Consider the following 19,260-nt stretch of genomic DNA (forward strand, 5'->3'; position numbering starts at 1 on the left):
GCAGTAATGTTTCACAAAGCTGGTGGGAAAGCCCACGTAGCTGCTTTGGCAACAGTTCAATGCGTTTACAGAGCGACCAATAGGTAGGAGGCAATGAGGGGAAAGCATAAGCTTTCATGTTGACCCTCGAGCTGCAAAGAGGACCACCTCTGGCGTGCCCCATTGCTGGAAAAGTTGGAGATGATATTGCTGTTCATCTCACACTCGTAACCGATGCCGACTGGTGCCTGAATTAATCTGCGGTCACATTGAGGTGACCCAGGATGTGTGGAGCCTGGAGCCAAACAGACTGGATAGCCCAGCCCAAATTTGCATGACAAGATCCACAAGGAGAGGAGAGCTTGTGTTGCCCTGCTTGTTGATGTAAAACCTCACTTTAAGGCGGGTAATCAAAAAGGCCGCTGTAGTCCGCAGAGGTTGGGCTGCCATTATCACACACCAGGGGCGAGCTGCAGCACAGAAGCAAGTGAAGCAATAGTCTCCCCAGGGGAGTCAGGGGCCTTGCGTGCCATCCTAGATTTGAAAAAGGAACCTCAGCAGAGCCGGTACTGGCAGATCTAGGGTGTTTACTAGACACGTCAGGGGGTTCCCCAGAATTGGCCTCTAGTGGAGAAACCTCGGCAGAGCCAGTAATGGAAGGTTAGTGGTACGTGACCACCTTCCTTCGCCCCCCTCAACAGAATTGGTATCACCACGGCCGCGCGCGTGGAAAGGCTTAGGGATATACCTTACAGCCAGGATCCTCGATGATGGACTCAATTCTGTTGGTGACCGATTTAGCCCCAAGCAGGGGAACCGTAGGTTTAACCCTGGTTTTACAGCCACCTCGAGAGGGGCCTCGAGCCAAGACTCGGCACAGTTCGCTCCAGATGGAGAAGCCTCAGGGCGAACCCTGGCATCCAAAGCCACAGCAGAACTGGGGTCAGCCTTACCCCCCAAATGGGGAACCTTGGAAGAATATCTGGTATTGGAAGACTGGTGCGGGGCCCCTCAGTAGTTTCCGGTGCGTCTCGCTGAGCGGAGACCAAAATGATTACCCGAATCTGAAGTGTTTTGCTCCCACGGAGAACTGTAGATATTTCATATGCGGGCTCCAAGTCAGAATGTGCAATTATGCATCCTGAAAGATCACCACACTGAGTCAATCGCCCTTCCAAAGAGAGGACTTTACTTGGCAAGGGCGTGATCAACTTACATTTCTCTCAGAAAGATCGAAGATAGTGCGCAGGGCAGCCTGGTTGAGCACTGTGAAAGGACAGCAGTACTAGCCCCTCCCCTGCTCCATGAGGGGAACAGTGTCGGAAAAGAGGTTTGAAGGGTGGGGTAGGAGGAAAGGGCAAGCGAAAACCAGCCTAAACGATGGACAAAAACCACCAGTCGTTGGTGATAGTTTGCCACGCCTCCAGATGAGACGAGATTCGTTCTCCCACCGAAGTGTAGTGTGACCGACAAAAAAATATAATTTGGTGATTTGTCGGCAGAAAGATTACCTGTCCCTGTAGAGGAGGCTGATGGCTGAGAGAAAAAACAACTACCTAGCTGCTGACCCTTAAGGCGGGGCTACCAACAGGAGTTTCAGATCGGTGCGCATGGCGAGCCTAAAATCCCCTGATCCCAGGGAAGGACCGAGTCCGAGACCCTAACCGTTGTGTACAAGGGGCCTTAGCTGAAGCTGTCGCCAGGACCAACAAACGGGTCCCTGTTGTCCACATAAAGTGGAAAAAACTGCTCGGCCCTAAAGGAAAAGCTCCCAGTACCAGTCGATATGAAAGTTGGTGTAAGAGGTATACAAAATGGCTGCCATGGACCAATGAGGCTGGGCCGCCATTTAGTCAACACCTGAAGAGAACTGCGTCATAGGAGAAATGGGGCAACTGTCCCCTCAGGAGAGTCAGGGGACTTAACACTTAGCCTTGAAACGAGGATCCTCGGCCAAGCCGGGGCTGGCAGATCTAGGATGTTTAGTGGACATCCTAGAAACTGACCCAGAATTAGCCTCCAATGGAGGAACCTCGGCAGAGCTGGTACTGGAAGCCTGCTGCTGATCACCACCTTTACCCCCCCTCGACAGAATCGGTACCACCACACCCAGAGCGTGGGACGGTTGAGGAATGTATCCTACCGACAGCGCCCTTAGAGGATACCTCGACTCCATCGGTACTGTATTTAGAGGAACCTTGGGTTTTAACCCGAGAGACCGCTCCCTCAAGAGGGGCCTCAAGCCGTGGCTCGGTGTGACAAGCACCAGAAACTGAGACCTCAGGGAGTACCCAAGTATCAGTGTGGAAAACTCCAGAAATGGAGACCTCCGGGCATACCCCGGTATCCAGAGAAAAAGACAAACTGAGATAAACCTTAGCACCCAAATGGTGAACCTCGGAACCACGTCTGGTTTTGGCAGGTCCTCTGAGGTACCTTCAGAGAACATTGGCGCGCCTAATAGGCCCTTGAGGCACCTCATGGGAATCCCTGGTAACAGCTACACAAGCCCCTCCCGGTCATGGAATACACTCATCGAGCGGGCTGCTGATCGCCGTCCTCATCCGCTTAAGGTTCAACCCAACGAGGTGGAAACAGAAGACTTGTCCTCCACGCCTAGCGCCTCAGGTTTTAAAAGAAAAACCGAATCAGAGCCGCCGGGGACGGGGTGGAACACGAGTGAAAAGACGCTTGAAATACGTCCTCATAGGGTCAGAGTGCATGAGCATCTGGTACTCCCCCAAAAAAACTCATCCTCAGCAGAGGGTTTAGGAGAATGATTTCAAGGAGGGTCCACCCTCAGCCGGGTCCACATAGATCAGAGGAGCAAAAGCAGGAGGGAGCGAGACAGTATGAGGCAGCGGAGCCCACGCACACCAGTCAAAGAAGGGCGGAACGGGTTACTATTGCCGAAAGGAATGCTCCAGCACCAGACGCTGCAAAAGTAGGCGTAAGAGGTATCCAAAATGGCTGCCGTAGGCCACGCAGGTTGGGCCGCCATTTTGTCGCCACCTGAAGAGAACACTGTCACATGCGTAGCTGAGGCAATTGCCTCCTCAGGAGAGTCAGGGGGCTTAAGTAACACTTTAGCCTTACAAGGAACCTCGGCAGAGCTGGTACTGGGTGGTCTCGGATGCTTAGTCGACATCATCGAACCAATCTCAAAATTAGCTTCCAACGGAGGAACCTCGGACAAGCTGGTACCAGAGGGAATGCGTTCCGTGACCCCCCTCTTTGCCCCCTCGACAGAACCGGTACAACCACAATCCTGAGCGTGAGACGGTTGAGGACAATACCTCACCGACAAGACCCTCAGAGAAGGCCTCTCAGATCTGTCCAGAGAGACTAGCTTCCACAAGAGGAACCTCAGGTTTCAACCTGGTTACAGCGGGGAAAGCTCCAGAAACTGAGACCTCAGGGTGAACCCTGGTATCCCAGCACCCAGTCAAACTGGGCTTAACTTTAGCACTGATGGTGAACCTCAGAACAATGTCCAGTACTGGCCGGTCCATCAGAACCCTCGGAGGAATCACTGGTACGCCTGTTAGCCCCTTGGAGCACCTCAGGGGAAACCCTGGTGACAGCTACAAGAAAGGCTCTTAAAGCACTCCCTCATGGGGTCAGAGTACATAAGTCTCTGAAACATCCAGAATAGAAGGCATCCTCTGACGAAGAGGCTGCCACGAAGTGAGACCGTATGCGGTAGTGGTATCCGAGCACACCAGTTATAGAAAAGGCGGAACGGATTCACACCGTCACGTGGAAAAGGTTGTCCACCGAAAAGAAGATTCCAGCACCTGACGTCGATAGCGTGGGTGTGAGGGAAGAATCCAAAATGGCTGCCGTAGACAACGCGGGAAGGCCCGCCATTTTGTGAACATCTTAGGAGAACTGCGTCACATGTGTAGATGAGGCAGTGGACTCCGCAGTCTGGCCAAGGGACTGGACTGAAATGTTAGCCTTGACCCAAGGATCCTCGGCAGAGCCGGTACTATGGGGCCTTGCATGTTTACTGGTCATCCTGTCCCTTGAATTAGCCTCCAAAGGAGGAACCTCGGCAATGCCGGTAACAGAGTAGTTACGGTCGACGACCTCTCCCCGTGCCCACTCAACAGAACCTGTGATTCCGCGAGCGCAGGAAAATTTAGGAATCCACCTCAGACGAGGTCTTAACACGCCTCTCAGTTCTGTTGGTACACACCTTAGCCTTGTTCAGAGGAACCTCGGAAACAGAGTCCGGTCTTAATAGCTTTCCCCCCCCCCCCCCCCCCCGAGAGGGGCCTCGAACCGTGGTTTGGTACAGAAAGCCTCAACAGAGGCCTCAGGGCACACCTCGGTGTCTGTGTGGGAAGCTCCTGACAAGGAGACCTCAGAGCGAACTCCGGTACCCAACACCTCAGCATGACTATGCTAGCTATTAGCGCTTGAACGGTGAACCTCGGATCGTTATCCGGTATAGGCAGGCCCCTCGCGGAAACCCTCAGAGAAAACCCTGGTACACCTATTAGGCCTGCGAGGCACCTCAGGAAATCCCTGGTAGAAGCTTTTGAAGCCCCTCCCGGACCTGAAGGGCCCCAGGAAGGCGTCCCCTGGCCGGGGTGCCCTGAAAAGTAAGGAACTTACTAGGCGTCTCTTCTTTACGTCGATGAAGAGTTGGAAATGCGATGGAACCTTCTGGGAGATCTCCTCCCACCGACGAAGAGGGCGCTGAAGTGCCCGGACCGAAAGGGAGTCACAGAAGTAACACGAGTCCCCAACAGCGATCCGGTCCCAGACACTCCAGAGAGAATGGGGATTCCACCCCAGCGAAGCAAAGTTTGCAAGAGGAACAAGTAGAAAATCCCAAATGACCCACCTTAGACATAGGACTCCGCGACCGCAGAACCGGAGCAGGAGAGGAGGACAACAGGAAGGAAAAAGGTCTTCCCGGTGATGCAAGTGCATCCAGCCCCAACCGCGCAGAGAAAAGGACTGAAGGGCGATGCGCGGAGCTGAGGGCAGGGTTACAGCCGTGTGCGGTACCCCGCGTAAAAAGAGAACACATTTTTCAATGTTATGCTTTTTTGCAAAAGTGCTCCGGTCCTGTCCCACAGGACGGAATGTCCCAAAAGTATGGAGGAAAGGGGACTGGGCGTAGGAGTATGAGCGTTAAGTTCTTACATGACATTATGCACTTTATATTTTTTTGACCACCCCTTCAAGGGGAATAGACCATACATGGTTGAAAACTGATCCTTTGCATTTCAGAAAGGACAGGCACACACTACTGGACCAGAGACAATCATTTTATTGAAATTGGATCTGAAGACAACTCTCACATTGAACATTAGTGGTCATAAAAGAATACACAGGGGTGAGTTCACTTTAACATCGAATTTCGACCTTTTAGATGGCCAAACCATCATATCTAATAAGATTTCACAATATCATAGTGTTTCAGATCAAGCAAGGAATATGGGAGATCTGTACTGGTGAGTTACATCTAAACCATATACTTTTTAAAATCAAAATAAAACACCAGTGATACAGGGGAATAATAATATCAAGTGGCACTCAGAGATGGATTAGGAACAGAGGTACACTCACTATACGAATTGGACGGTAACTATAACCTCACGACTATATGGGTTTTTGCATTTAGTGACAATGGTGAGTGCAGATGCGCAGCTCCGCTTACCTCAACATTTAATAGTGCGGATGCACAAAATGCTGCAATGGCTATAAAGGACTTGCACAAGGTGTATGGTGATTGAGGCCCACATTATGGGGAATATATAGTAAGAGCATGTTGGACAACACAGAAATGTGAAGATGTCATTTTACTGATATGCATGTTTTGTGTTTTGGATTTACCAAAAAAAAAAAACAAACAATATTTCTTCTGCTCCTATTGATGTGCTCCCTATCCTTCTACAAACCTAATGTTGCAATTATGGTATGTAATATTTATTATTACTGTGGTGTATGTAATAGCATGGATACAACTTGTGCCATTTGAGAGTCTTGACAAGTACCAGTGGTCGAAACACGAGTTGGATGCGACTATAAATTGGCAGTAAACAAATAACTTTACATAATTAAAAGGACTGATTATTAAGAACAAATGTATATTAAATGAGAATTAAAGCTAAAATAGGATAAGCGCAATCAACTGGGTCCAGATAAAACAATTTTTAGTAATGAGATACTTTACTACCATCAGGTGGGAAACATGGCCTCCTGTGGATCACCACAGGAGGCCATGTTTTAGGAGGCACATTTTTCACCTCCTAAAATATATGACTACCAAAGGGTGTAATAGGAAACATTGCAACAAAAAAAATATGGCATCAAGCACCAGAGTCCAGACACTGTCCAAGCTCTGCAGCTATTCTGAAAAAAAAAAGCACACCCAATGTGAAATTCTACTACTAGTGCTGGAGGAATTGCGTCAAGCCTGTATGTGATTATCTTATTGACTGGTTCCAGCAGTCTGATGAACAAATGTCAGATGGTCTACTCTAGCCTTTTCAGTCATCTAGTAATGGAGTGCTTTCCAGGCTAGAGATCTCGATGAACAGGAGCATGCAGGGGTACATTTCTGATTACGCCAGCATTGTTAATCCATAAGCGACCTTATGCAACTTAATAGGACCACTTAAAGGATGAAAAAAAATATTTAAAAGTGTTCAACATACTCTAAAAACAAGATTTTAATGAGTCTATGCACACGTTTATATAGCGAGAATAGTAGGGGGCAGACTAATACATCTGGCGCACTCTGCATGCAGCAAACATGTAAAGGATGGCACAGCCGTTTCAAAACTGTCTGGATGAAACATCCAGACGAATATTCCTTGAAAGCAAGCAAATTGCCCCACTTGGCTGCGCTACAGATCTTCCAGACTGGGAAATGCATTTTTGAAAAAAGTCCATGCATTGTGCCCTGGCTGGTGGCCTACGAACATTGAATGCCTATAAGGCCTTCAGATTCCTTAACAATGGTAAGCAGAACTCTAACCATCTGCATGTACTTGCCATAGCCAATGACAAATCAGATTGCATTCATTGATTTCCTTTAGGAAGAGTTTCATTTGACAAAACAAAACATGAATTGCTTACCCCAAGTCCAGTGCTATGCTGATGAGACAACGCTTTCTTTCAAACTTCCCTCTACCACCTCCTCTCTCATCCCATTCAGGCATTGGTGCAGAGAACAATCTCAGTCTTAATGCTAGTAAGACGGAGATCCTTCTCAGTGGGGCACCTGCACCCTCCTTTCCTCCTACCCTCAGGCCACTCTGTGAGCCCTGTAATACACCACCTCCCACCCATCCTGCAAGTCCAAAACCCTCAGGGTCATCTTCAACTCCGCTCTCTAATTCACCCTTTCACATCATGGACCTTTCCAAGAAGGCCCACTTCCAGCTCCACCTACTCAGAGGCATGCTCCCTTTCCTCACCTTCCTCCAGAAACATAATGTCTCCAGAGTTCTGGTCCTCTAGTCTGGACTACTGCAACAGCCTCTTTCTCAATCTCCCGCTTTACTCCCTACGTCAGCTAATCCAGAATAGGGCTGCAAGACTTATCCTTGCCCTCAAGCCCAGGTACCTTATCTCTCCAGCCCTAAAATCTCTCCACTGGCTCCCGGTGGCTGCAAGGATCAAATTCAAGATCCTCTGCATCATCCACAATGCTTTCTGGGGCCTGGGACCAAGCTATCTCCAACTTTCCCTCCCTACATACTCCCCTGCTACAGCTCTCCACTCCTTCAATTCTTACTGTCAAAAGCTTCGTCAAACTGAGTGGGGGCAGGTCTCTCCTCAGCGTGTGACACTCTTTGGAACAGCCTCCCTGCCCCTCCCCCCCAGACTTGAGCCAGACCTCCTTAAGTTACGAAACTGCTCAAAACTCTGCTTTTCTCCTCCTCTTTCTCTCCCTTCCCTGCTAATCACCCCACTGCTGCCGAAACTGGTGGCCTGGTCCTCATGAATCTCACAGGATTCCAGGCCCTCCTACCCAGTCAATACCACCACCCACCCTCCCCCACTGCACTGCCCCTGGTTTGCAGCTCTACATCCGACCCTTTGTATCGCCCGAACTAGCACTTAGTTGGAGTCCTCCTCCTGCCCTGTCCCCACCCCAGCCCACACATCCCTACCTCCTGCACTTTTCACTGCACATCCAAATACCACAAGGCCTAGTAGTACCACAATTATTTATTTACTGTTATGCCAATGTTTTTTCTCTCCCCTGTCCCCTTCCCATTTAGTCTTTTGGCACTTTCAAACGATTCTGCTGTATAAGCTACCAACAAATGCTCCAAAAACAAAAATGTACATTAGTGGCAAGTAATTTCTAATTCTAATGCATCCTTTCTCCCAAGGAATCCACTTATACGATAGAATTGAGGTGTGGATAAGATAAACACATTGTGAAAAAAAATGAACCTTGTGGTTCCAAGTAGTGCTTACGTGTAATTGTTTGTTATTGAGTTTGTTTTTAGAAAGAAGTTCCAGGTTTATGTAGCACAGACTGAAACACTGACCTACATATGTTGAATACATGACAACAGGACTGTGCTTCTGTCCATGAGTTACACATTTGGAGTGTTACTAATAAGTGAAGGAGAAATAAATTTTATATTATGTCAAACATTTGTTGGGATTGACAGAAACATGTTGGGTTTTGCCGGGAACTTTATCACGTTTTTGAAAATTGAAACTCAATGTTCAAGTGTATCCCTGATTTTGATTTGTTTCAAGGAAGACGAATAGGCTATTATTGGAATTGTCAATTTTTTAGATCATAGGATCTCCTTTTATATGTGAAGATAGAAGTTAGGACACTACTAAAAATGTATGTTCATATTGTTGTGTACATGTCTATCAAATTGTGGCGTCTTGTATATATGTGTACTGTAATTATTTTTTGCATATTGTATGTTTTTTGAGTCGGCACCACATGTTGACGTATTGCCCGTTTATAGTGCATTGTTTTTGAAGCACCATATTGGAAGCTCTTGGAAAATATGTGGATTTTTTTCTCAGACCTTTGGCTATGGATATTCATACCTTTTCTGGCCAAGTCGAGAGATGTTAGCTACATCGTGGAGGGTTTGCCTTTTGACTTCTTTTAACTTGTTGGTTACGTTAGATATTCGAATATCCCTCCGGGAGAAGGCCTATGAGTATGTAAGGACTATTTAAACAGTAGAACACAACAACACGCTGTGCCCACTGACTTTATGGTTTAAGTTACTTACCTGTAACTATTGTTCTCCACATGGTCTGGCATGAATTCACATGCTCAAGAATATTTGTCGTCAGGATGGGATTCCTCCATAAAAGAAAAAATAATTTCACTTAAAAACAGTATTTCTCCTTTAAACCAATCACTGTCCTCTGGGTCATACTGCCCCCATCAATGACAGTCCTCTCCCTAAGCCCCTACTCTGGCAGCCGTCTTCAGATTTGGTAAGCCCGCAAAGTAGCAGTATGACCAAGAAGAACCGCAGAGGAGTCGGGAGGGTTTGCATGTAAATCCATGTCAGACCCATGCTGGAGAACAATAGTCACAGATCAGTAACAAACCTTTTCCAGCATGGGGTCTGGCATGGATTCACATGCTCATGAATAACGAATACAGAGCAGTACAACATTACACAACCACGGGAGGTAGCAAGGCTCAACAGAAGCAATTACACTTACACCTGGAACAGACTTACCTCAAGTAAACTGGTTGGGTTGCACTGCTTTGCTGACTCTGCGCTCCTCCCTGGAATCCCTGTCAACGCAGTAGAATTTCTTGACGGTGTGCGTGAACCTCCACATAGCAGCCATGCAGATGTTGAGCAGGGGCACACCAGACAGGAACGCTGTCATCACAGCAATCGCTCTGGTGGAGTGGGCTCTTGGACGGCCGGCCAGAGGTCGGTTAGCCAATCGATGACAGTGCGCGATGCAGCCGTAGAGCCATCTTGAAATGGAAGCCTTGGCCAAGGCCTTCCCATGGTTATCAGGACCGAAGTTCACTAAGGAACAAGTTACTTACCTGTAACTGTTGTTCTCCAGCATGGGTCTGGCATGGATTCACATGCTCATGAATATTCCCCGTCAGGCCGGGAATCCTCGGTATAGAAAAAAAAAAATCAGTATCAGCTTCAGTTTCGTTTCTGATCTGTCTTTCTTAGTAGTAACCAATCAGTGGTCTCTGGGTCATACTGCCCCCAGCCAATGACTGCCCTCTCCCTAAGCCCCACCTCTGGCAGCCATCCTCAGATTTGGTAGCACGTAAAGTGGCAGTATGACCAAGTGAAGAGCCACAGAGGGGTAGGCGGGAGGGTTCGCATGTGAATCCATGCCAGACCCATGCTGGAGAACAACAGTTACAGGTAAGTAACTTGTTCCTTCTCCAGCATGGGGTCTGGCATGGATTCACATGCTCATGAAAAAGAATACATAGCAGTACACACATGCACAACCACGGGAGGTGGCAAGGCTCAACATTAAGCATTACAACAACTCAACATTAAGCATCTCTTACCTCCTCACCAGGCTCACCTTAAGCGAACAGGTTGCGCAGCACTGCTTGGCCGACCCTGGACTCCTCCCCGGAGTCCCCACTGACGCAGTAGAATCTTGTGAAGGTGTGCGTCGACCTCCACGTTGCAGCCCTGCAGATGTCCAGCAGGGGCACACCAGACAGGAACGCCGTGGTAGCAGCGATCGCTCTGGTCGAATGGGCTCTCGGACTGCCGGGCAGCGGTCGGTTTGCCAACCGGTGACAGTGCATGATGCAGCCGGAGAGCCATCTGGAAATGGAAGTCTTCGAGAGAGCCTTCCCTTGATTCACAGCCCCAAAGTTCACAAACAGCTGTGATGTCTTCCGAAAACTCTTTGTGTGGTCCACGTAGAACTTCAGCGCTCTAGCTACGTCCAGCGAGTGCAGAGTCCTTTCAGCCGGCGACGAAGGAGACAGGAAGAAAACTGGCAACACCAAGGGTTTGTTGAGGTGGAAGTCCGACGGCACCTTGGGCATGAAGGAGGGGTGCTTCCTCAGCACCACCCTTTTGTCGTGAAACGTCAAGTATGGCGGCTTGCAAGATAGGGCCTGGATCTCTCCCACTCGTCCTGCGGAGGTTATGGCCACGAGAAACGCTGTCTTCCACGACAAACTTCAACGGTGCCGAATGCATAGGCTCAAATGGGGGCCCCATGAGCCTGGACAGCACCATATTGAGCTCCCACGCCGGGGCAGGGGCCTTCACCGGTGGGAATGATCGGAACAATCCTTTCATAAATTCCTTCACCAGTCGATGAGACCACAAGGACGCCCGTCCCGTAGTTCTGGTGTATCTTGAGATGGCGGCCAGATGTATCTTGATGGAAGCGTGAGCTAGTCCAGCCTTGGTCAATGACAGTAGGTACGGCAATACCTGAGGGGCCGTAATCCGCAGAGGGTTAATCTTCTGTGCACGGCACCAGACAGAGAACCTCTTCCATTTATGTCCGTAGCACTTGAGAGTTGAGGACGCCCTGGTTTTTGCAAGACCTCTCTGCAGTCGGCTGGGATGTCGTACCCTCCAAACTCTAGTGCTGCAGGAGCCAGGCCTGCAAGTTCAGCGACTCCGGGTTGTGGTGAAGAATGGCACCTCCTTCTCTGGAGAGAAGATCTGCGTCCGTCAGCAGCTTGACTGGTGTGGACGTTGACAAGTCCAGAAGGTCCGGCAATCAGATTTGTCTCGGCCACGCCGGTGCGACGAGGATCATCCTGCACCGGGACCTCTTGAGCTGGTTGAGGAGCCAGAGCAGCAACGGCAGCGGAGGGAACGCATAAAGAAATAGGCCGTCCCAGGGGAACGAGAAAGCATCGCCCATGCTCCTCGGCTGGGGGAACCTGCTGGCGAACCTCCGGCACTTGGAATTCGTCGCCGTCGTGAAGAGATCGATTTGGGGTTCGCCCCATCGTCGGAAGAGTCGATCCACTTGATCCTGGCGTAGTTCCCACTCGTGGCACGAGCGCAGCTCTCTGCTGAGTGAGTCGGCAATCGTGTTTTTTATTCCTGACAGATGAAGAGGCACCAGAAACATCCCTTGGGCGACGGCCCAATGCCACAGATCCTGGGCTTCCTTGGATAGGGCAGGGGATCTGGTTCCGCCCTGCTTCCAGATGTAGAACATCGGGTGGTGTTGTCGGTGAAGATCCTTACCACCTTGCCCTTGAGGGACGGAAGAAAAGACCTGAGGGCCCAGAACACTGCGCGGAGCTCCAAGATGTTGATGTGGAGTGACTTCTCCTCCGGGAGCCAAAGGCCTCTCGCGTGAAGATCTCCGGAGTGCGCTCCCCAACCTTCCAGGGAGGCGTCCATCGTCACCGTCACCTGGTGAGCTGGGGTCTGAAAGTCTGTACCCGCCGACAGATGAGAGCGGGTACCCCACCACCGGATCGCCTGACGGAACGTCTCGTTGAAAGGGATCCTGTCCTCGAAGCTGCCCCTCGACTGGACCCAGCGGGCGTCGAGGAACTCTTGTAAGGGGCGCATCCGAAGCCTGTGGGAGAGGTAGCGTAGGATGCGTCGTCCTCTTATGCGGTGGACTTTCCGAAGGTCCTGGCTCCGGTTCCCCTGTCGGGTCTGGCTCAGGTACCTCCATCGGGGGGGAGGGGCAACCTTGTCCTTATCTCTGAGCATAAGGGCTGAATCGCTGACAAAATGGGCACCGAAGTGTCCTGCGGCGCCGGAAACGACGGGCGCGAGGGCTCTTGAGGAACCTCGTCGGCAACACAGTCGCTCTCGTCGGGATCCCTCCCGATGGGCTGGGCCTCTTCCACGACTTCGATGAGCTCTTCTTCAGAGGTCGTGTCCGTATCCACGATGGCCACCTGCCCCTCCCCCACCTTTTCCAACGAGGACTTCGTGGGGGTCTTCTCAATGGGCCTGAAAGAGGACTCCCTCCGTGGTGGCAGGGAGACTGGGTCCCGAGGTCGCCTTCACTGGCATAGCCTCCACAGGCTGAGCCAGGGCCGCTGCGACATCCTCAATCGAGGTCTTAGCAGGGTGAATTAAGGCCGTCACCTTCTGTACGCCTGGGGTCTTCACCTTGGGGGAAGGGTCCGAGCCTCGCTCCCCCTCTGCCGAAATCTTCGAGATCGACCAGGGCCTCTCCAGAAGCTTCGCCGGGTTCTCGGACTTCCTCTTACCCGAGCCTTGGCTCGTGGTTGATGGCGCTGGGGAGGATGCGCCCTGCCTGGCAGCCAAAGAGCCTGACCGTTCGGCGCTCCCGGTGCCCGCGGACTCGCGGTGCTTGGCCTTTTTTTGGGCCCCCGTCGCCGGGGCGCCCTCAAAGGGCTTCGAAGACCGCTCGGACTTCTTTTTCTTCTTCTCGCCTGACGGGCTCTTCCCTTCCAGCCAGTTGGCGAGACGGAGGTGGCGATCCTTCATGGTCCGCTCTGACATGTTCGCACAAAACGCACAGTCCTTCTCCGTGTGCGTCTTGTCCTCATGGAGACAGTAGAGGCATAACGAATGCTCGTCCTCCTTGAAAAAATTCTGAAGCTGGCATCCAGGGCAGGTCCTGAACAGCTTCCCGGGCGTCGAGCTTCCTTTCTCCTGGGCCATGTCCGGGGTAGGCCTCGGAACTTCTGGAATCCTCCAAAAGCGTAACTCGACGAAATCTTCACCCTTGAGGGGCATAGAAAACTCCGAAACGGATCCCCGTTGATTGGATGTAGAAACGGTGGAGCTTGAGGCTCCATTTAACTGAAAAAAAATGAGAAAAAAATCTCCTGAAAAAGTGCGAAAACGCAGCAAAAGCTCGAGAGCTACAGCACGAGGACTCCCAACACTTGAACGTGCAGTAAAAATCTGAGGATGGATGCCAGAGGAGAGGCTTAGGGAGAGGGCAGTCATTGGCTGAGGGCAGTATGACCCAGGGACCAGTGATTGGTTACTACTAAGAAAGACAGATCAGAAACGAAACCGATACTGATTTTTTTTCTATACCGAGGATTCCCGGCCTGACGACGGGGAATATTCGTGAGCATGTGAATCCATGCCAGACCCCATGCTGGAAAACAGCTGTGAAGTCTTTCGAAAACTGTGCGTGTCACGTACAACTGCAGGGCATGAGCAACATCCAGCGAGTCGAGTGCAAGGCACTTCCGCTGGCGACCAAGGTTTCGGGGGAAACATAAAAAAAGGTAACACTAAGGGGTAGTTGAGGAATTCAAATGGAACCTTCAGCATGAAGGAGGGTTGCGTATGTAGCATCAAACTCGATTCGTGGAAAGTCAGGTATGGTTGCTTAAAGGATAGGGCCTGGATCTCACCTACCCTGCTGGAGGAGTTGATGGCTACAAGGAAAGCCGTTTTTCACACGGGAAACTTGAGCGTGGCCTGATGCAGAGGCTTGAAGAGGTCTCCCCCCTCCAATGAGCCCAGACACAACCACGCCGAGTTCCCATTCCGGGGCAGGAGCCTTCAACGGTGGGAAAGATCTGAAACATCCTTTGAGATACTCCTTGACGAGTCGGTGGGACCAAAGAGGACCTGTTCGACTTTCCCCTGGAGGAGCGAAAAGAAGAGCGGTGCTGCTGGAGGTTGCCCAGGGAACAGGCTGTGTATCCACTTTGAAGGCCTGGAGGGACTAGTCAACAACTTTCCCAAATCTGTTTTCTCTGCCGAAGGGCATGTCCAGCACCTTCGCTTTGATCTACAGCTGGAAATTTGCTGCCTTCATCCAGCCTTGGCGACAAAGGCAGACTCTGTTCCCCATTTGCCAGAACCCTGTGTCTGCAACATCCAATGCCACTGTGATAACGTGATCAGACGCTACCTCCCCTTCCTGGAAGAGAGTGATTGCCGCCTCCTTATCTGGGAGGAACTCCAGATTAGGCGCCAGCTTGAACCACAACTCCCTGTCGGTACCTGGCTAGGATTGCCTGTGCGTTGGCTGCCTGATAGTGGACCGAAGAAGACGCGGACAGGTTACCCGACCGTTTACTCACGGCCGTCAATACCACCGAATCCGGCAATGGCCGAGACCTCAGGCACTTGGGTGCGGAGTGCGGTACCCAATATTTCTTCTCCAGCCTATCTAGTTTGGCTGGAGCCGTCCAGGGGTTCTTCATGAGGGCCAGGCCCTCATCCCAGACGAGAAAGACATCAAGACGAGAAAGGGTTGCAAGGAGTGAAGTGCCCTTGACCTTTTCAGAGGAAAACCGCTACTTTCACAAGCCCTCGAGAATAAGAAACATAACACCTGGAATTAAAGCTGAAGAAACGTGCATTTTGTGTCAGAGGTACCCGGGGCTCTCTTGAGTTGATAGTCAAGGTGGGGAGGAACGATTGCCGCTGTGGTACTGTCCTTTGCTCCTACAACAAAGCAGCGTCAGTAAAGTCAGCACAGTGAGTTAGGGAGACTGATAGCAGACCAGTCTGTGTCAGAACCAAGGTTGCAAGCAGCAACTTTGTATGAAGAAATCTGAAGAAACAAGTGTGTGAAGCGCATGTGATGAGGAACGGTAATATAATTGAACATCTGAGGAATTCCTGAACTTTGAAAGGTCAAGATAGATGCCATATACAGAGTGGTCCGGCACCACGTGGGTGCTTATTCAAAGGTCTCTGTTAGGTATCCAACTGAGAGGCAGCAAATGTGAACTGTGAAACGAAGTGGTCCTGCAACGGGTCAAGCGAAATCCTGTGCACATTCAGAAGTCTTCAATAGCTAATACGAACTGCAATTGGTCCAAGCCCGGCTGAGGGAGAGTGGTTGTGTAAGAGGAAGGATCTGAGCCGGGCTGAGGGGAATCCGGGGTGAAACATGTGTCAATCGAGAAAGGGTATTCTCTGAGCATTGGAGAAGGGTATCGGAGCACGGAAGAGGGAGATCAAGGGTGAAAAGTGAATCAACTAACTTGAGTACTTGTAAGAAGAAAGGAGCTTTGTTTTGATACATCAGGCCCTCTGAATCAAGAGTTTGAGAACTTAAGAGACTTTGGCGCAGAAGGGCCTGATGCTGGTAATGGAACTGTGTCCTCGTGCTGAAGAAGCCAGAGAGAGTGCTATGCTTGAGTGAACCGCTTTGTACCGTGCTAAAAAAGCAGGGAAGGGAGGCCAACGGCCTGAATTCCCCCGACATATTTTGTGAAGACTTTTTCATGAACACTACCCTACATGATTTGTATTTAGCGGTAAGGCTTGGCAATATGTTTTTTTAGTATAGGCCCTTTTATTTTGACAAGACCCCAATAGGACTGCATTATTATTTGATGGTCGTAGCTTGCCCCCATCTGTACATTTAGGATTAGATAGGTGTTTATCACACCCTTGTTGAAGTTCAATAAATACCCTTGAACTGTGATCACTTGTGTGTCTTACTATTGATACCATGCCTTCCTTACAAGGGCTTGAAGAGGGACCTTCCCTCTTCCTCCTCTGCCATGGTCGGAGGATGCGAAGTAGGCCCAATGGCCTTCTAGAATCTTTGACGATCTTCGCCCTTGATGGGCACTGAAATTCACCAATAACGGGTCCCCCGCTGTCGGCAGATGGAGAAAAGAGCACACAGGCTCCTTTGAAACAAAAATAGAACTTTGTCTGAAACCAAGAAAAGACGTACAAATAGCTTGGAGAGCAAACTCGAGGACTCCCAACACTGATGCGTTTGGTAAACATAAGAAGATGGCTGCCAGAGGAGGGGCTTAGGGAGAGGACTGTCATTGGATGGGGCCAATATCACCCGAGAGGACAGTGATTGGTTTAAAGGAGAAATACAGTTTTTATGTGAAAGTGAAACCGTTTTTTCTTTTACCGAGGATTCGCAGCCTGACAACAGGGAATATTCATGAGCATGTGAATTCATGCCAGACCCCATGCTGGAGAAATTGGAATGACTGAAAGTGGCACTTAAACATTTTCGCTTTAAGAGCCAATTCTACATTCAAGTCAAGGGCACAGAGATGGGGGCTTCCTTTGCCCCTAATTTGGCCACTCTATATATGGCTATGTTTGAGGAGCTATTTATATTGAGTACCATCAATCCTTTTTTGCCTGCGATAAGGCTTTGTAAAAAGGTATATTGATGATATCCTAATAGTATGGAACACCACCCAGGCTGACATTGAGGAGTTTCACAAGTGGGTGAATGGCTTAAATTCCAATCTAAATTTCACCCTAGCTAAGAATACGGAACACATTCCATTCTTGGATTTCGAGATTACAGAATTACAGGGCAAACTCAGGGCGAGTTTGTATAGAAAGTCAACAAATCGGAATACAATCCTCCCTTATCAGAGTGGCCACCCCTAAACACTCAGGGATAATGTGCCCTTTTGCCAGTTTCCATGCATTTGGAGAAACTGTACCTTGATTAAAGATTTAAAAGAAAGAGGCAGACATTGTATACGACAGATTTGCCAACAGGAGGTACCCAAATCATACCCTCAGCCAAAGCAATAAGAGGGTGATGAATTTGGACAGATCCACTTTGTTGGAGAAGGCCTGCAATAAAACCAAGAATTTCACATGTTTCAGTCAGCATAGTAATGCCTTAAAGCGTATTTAATAAAATTGGCATGGCTCCAATTTAACACCCCTGAGATGGAATCCCTTCTTTTTGCTTTTAAGAAAGGAAACAATATTAAACCGTGTTTGGTATCTGCAGATAGATTGATGGTCAAATCATCCTCCAACGAACGATCATTTTTGGGCCTCCCCGTGAAGGGGCATCATCCATGTGGGAGCTGTACAGTTTGTACATTTTCAGTGACTAAATTAAGTAAAGATCAAGAACAAAGAGTGGTATTTCAACTTTCACAGCACATGTAAAAGAACCAATTTTGTTTATATCGTTCAATGACCATGTTTGAAAACCTATGTGGGGATAACATCCAGACAGGTTAGGAATAGGATAACAGTGCAACGATCCAAGATTTGAACGAAAACCATCTCGGCTCCCATAGTAGAACATTATGTATTTACTGGACATCATAAGGATGATATGAAATGGTGGGTAATCGATAGGATCAATGGTACAGACCAGAGGAGTACTGACCAACATCTAGCGCTAAGGAAGCAACACTGGATGTACACTTTGAACACATAGATCAGGTCTTGACCAACAAGATGAGGGGAGCCCCATTCAAGTAACCTTATACTGATGTGTAAGGTATATTAAATATATACAGTATTTTTCATGTTTTCTGAAAATGTATGTACTCTTTCGTCTTCCTATTGAGTTCTAATCTTGGATGGATTTTTAGATTATGATAAACGAGTATGGTCCCCATCAGATTTTCTGTATATGTTCATTTATGCCATTGGAAACATCATTGTAATCAGTTTATCATAACATTGATATGTGATTTGTTAACAGGTATACAGACAATGCACGTCAAATGAATTTGTTAACTTTTATGTCAATTGAAAATACTGCACATTGCTATGTGTTATTGAAATGCAATAAGAAACTGTAGTTCTTACTCACCTGTTTTATTTGTGACATTCCATTGATATATTCTTTGATTAGTGATGTAGGTCATTCTGGTCGCCAGATTTTTTGGAAATCTTATGGGCTACTATATGATGGCACGGAATATTGTAAATTGATTAGAATAGAATTATTTGTGCCTCCATTTGGGTCACACTGGCATGCCTTTTCTTTTTTTCTTTTTCCCATGCCATATTTAATTATCTTCTTTGTGATCGTGCAACAATATCTTTGTGCAACCAGTGCATCACATGAATGATGTTGCATGCAGGAACGGTTTTTTTCAGCCATGTGGTTCGGTCATTTTCTTACTCCGCATCACGGGACAGATGTCACATGATGCAGCGGCTGACCCGGAAAGACGAGCCATAACAGGGTACGCCTCTGGTCCTTGCTAGTACGTGCAACCAGCAACATCATGTGATGGTTGCCAGGAGCAACAATCGCCCACCCGAAATGCAGTTGCAGCCTCAATGAAACCATTAAAGGCTGAGCACTTTAGACTAAGGTGAGTCGGCTTCCTTGATGCCTCGATATTTTGGCATTGTTTTTTGAAGTGCATTGAAACTATGCTTCATTCTGTCCACACAATCTGATGGGAGGATTGGTCAATTCATTATATGGCGATTGAGGTAATTATTTAATCACATGACTCTCCTGAATTTGAGGGGATTTATTGCAAATATCCTGCATATTAGGAAACAGGTCTTTTACGCTTCCCACATGGTGATCTCTTACTGGCCTTTTTATTCTAGTGCCAGTTGAAACTATATGCTTGGAGGAGCAAAGGAAGAGATGAACATTATACCA

The 19,260-nt window shown here is 48.9% G+C and overlaps 1 protein-coding gene across 6 annotated transcripts in view; it reads right to left on the reverse strand.

The window, feature by feature from the left end:
* The window catches only part of ECT2 (epithelial cell transforming 2), a 1,267,500-nt gene that overhangs the window by 197,075 nt on the left and 1,051,165 nt on the right, over positions 1-19,260 (reverse strand). The window lies entirely within an intron of this gene.

The sequence above is a fragment of the Ambystoma mexicanum genome, chromosome 10 (genome assembly GCF_040938575.1).
Source record: "Ambystoma mexicanum isolate Mex_15411 chromosome 10, UKY_AmexF1_1, whole genome shotgun sequence".
NCBI classification, from domain to species: domain Eukaryota; kingdom Metazoa; phylum Chordata; class Amphibia; order Caudata; family Ambystomatidae; genus Ambystoma; species Ambystoma mexicanum.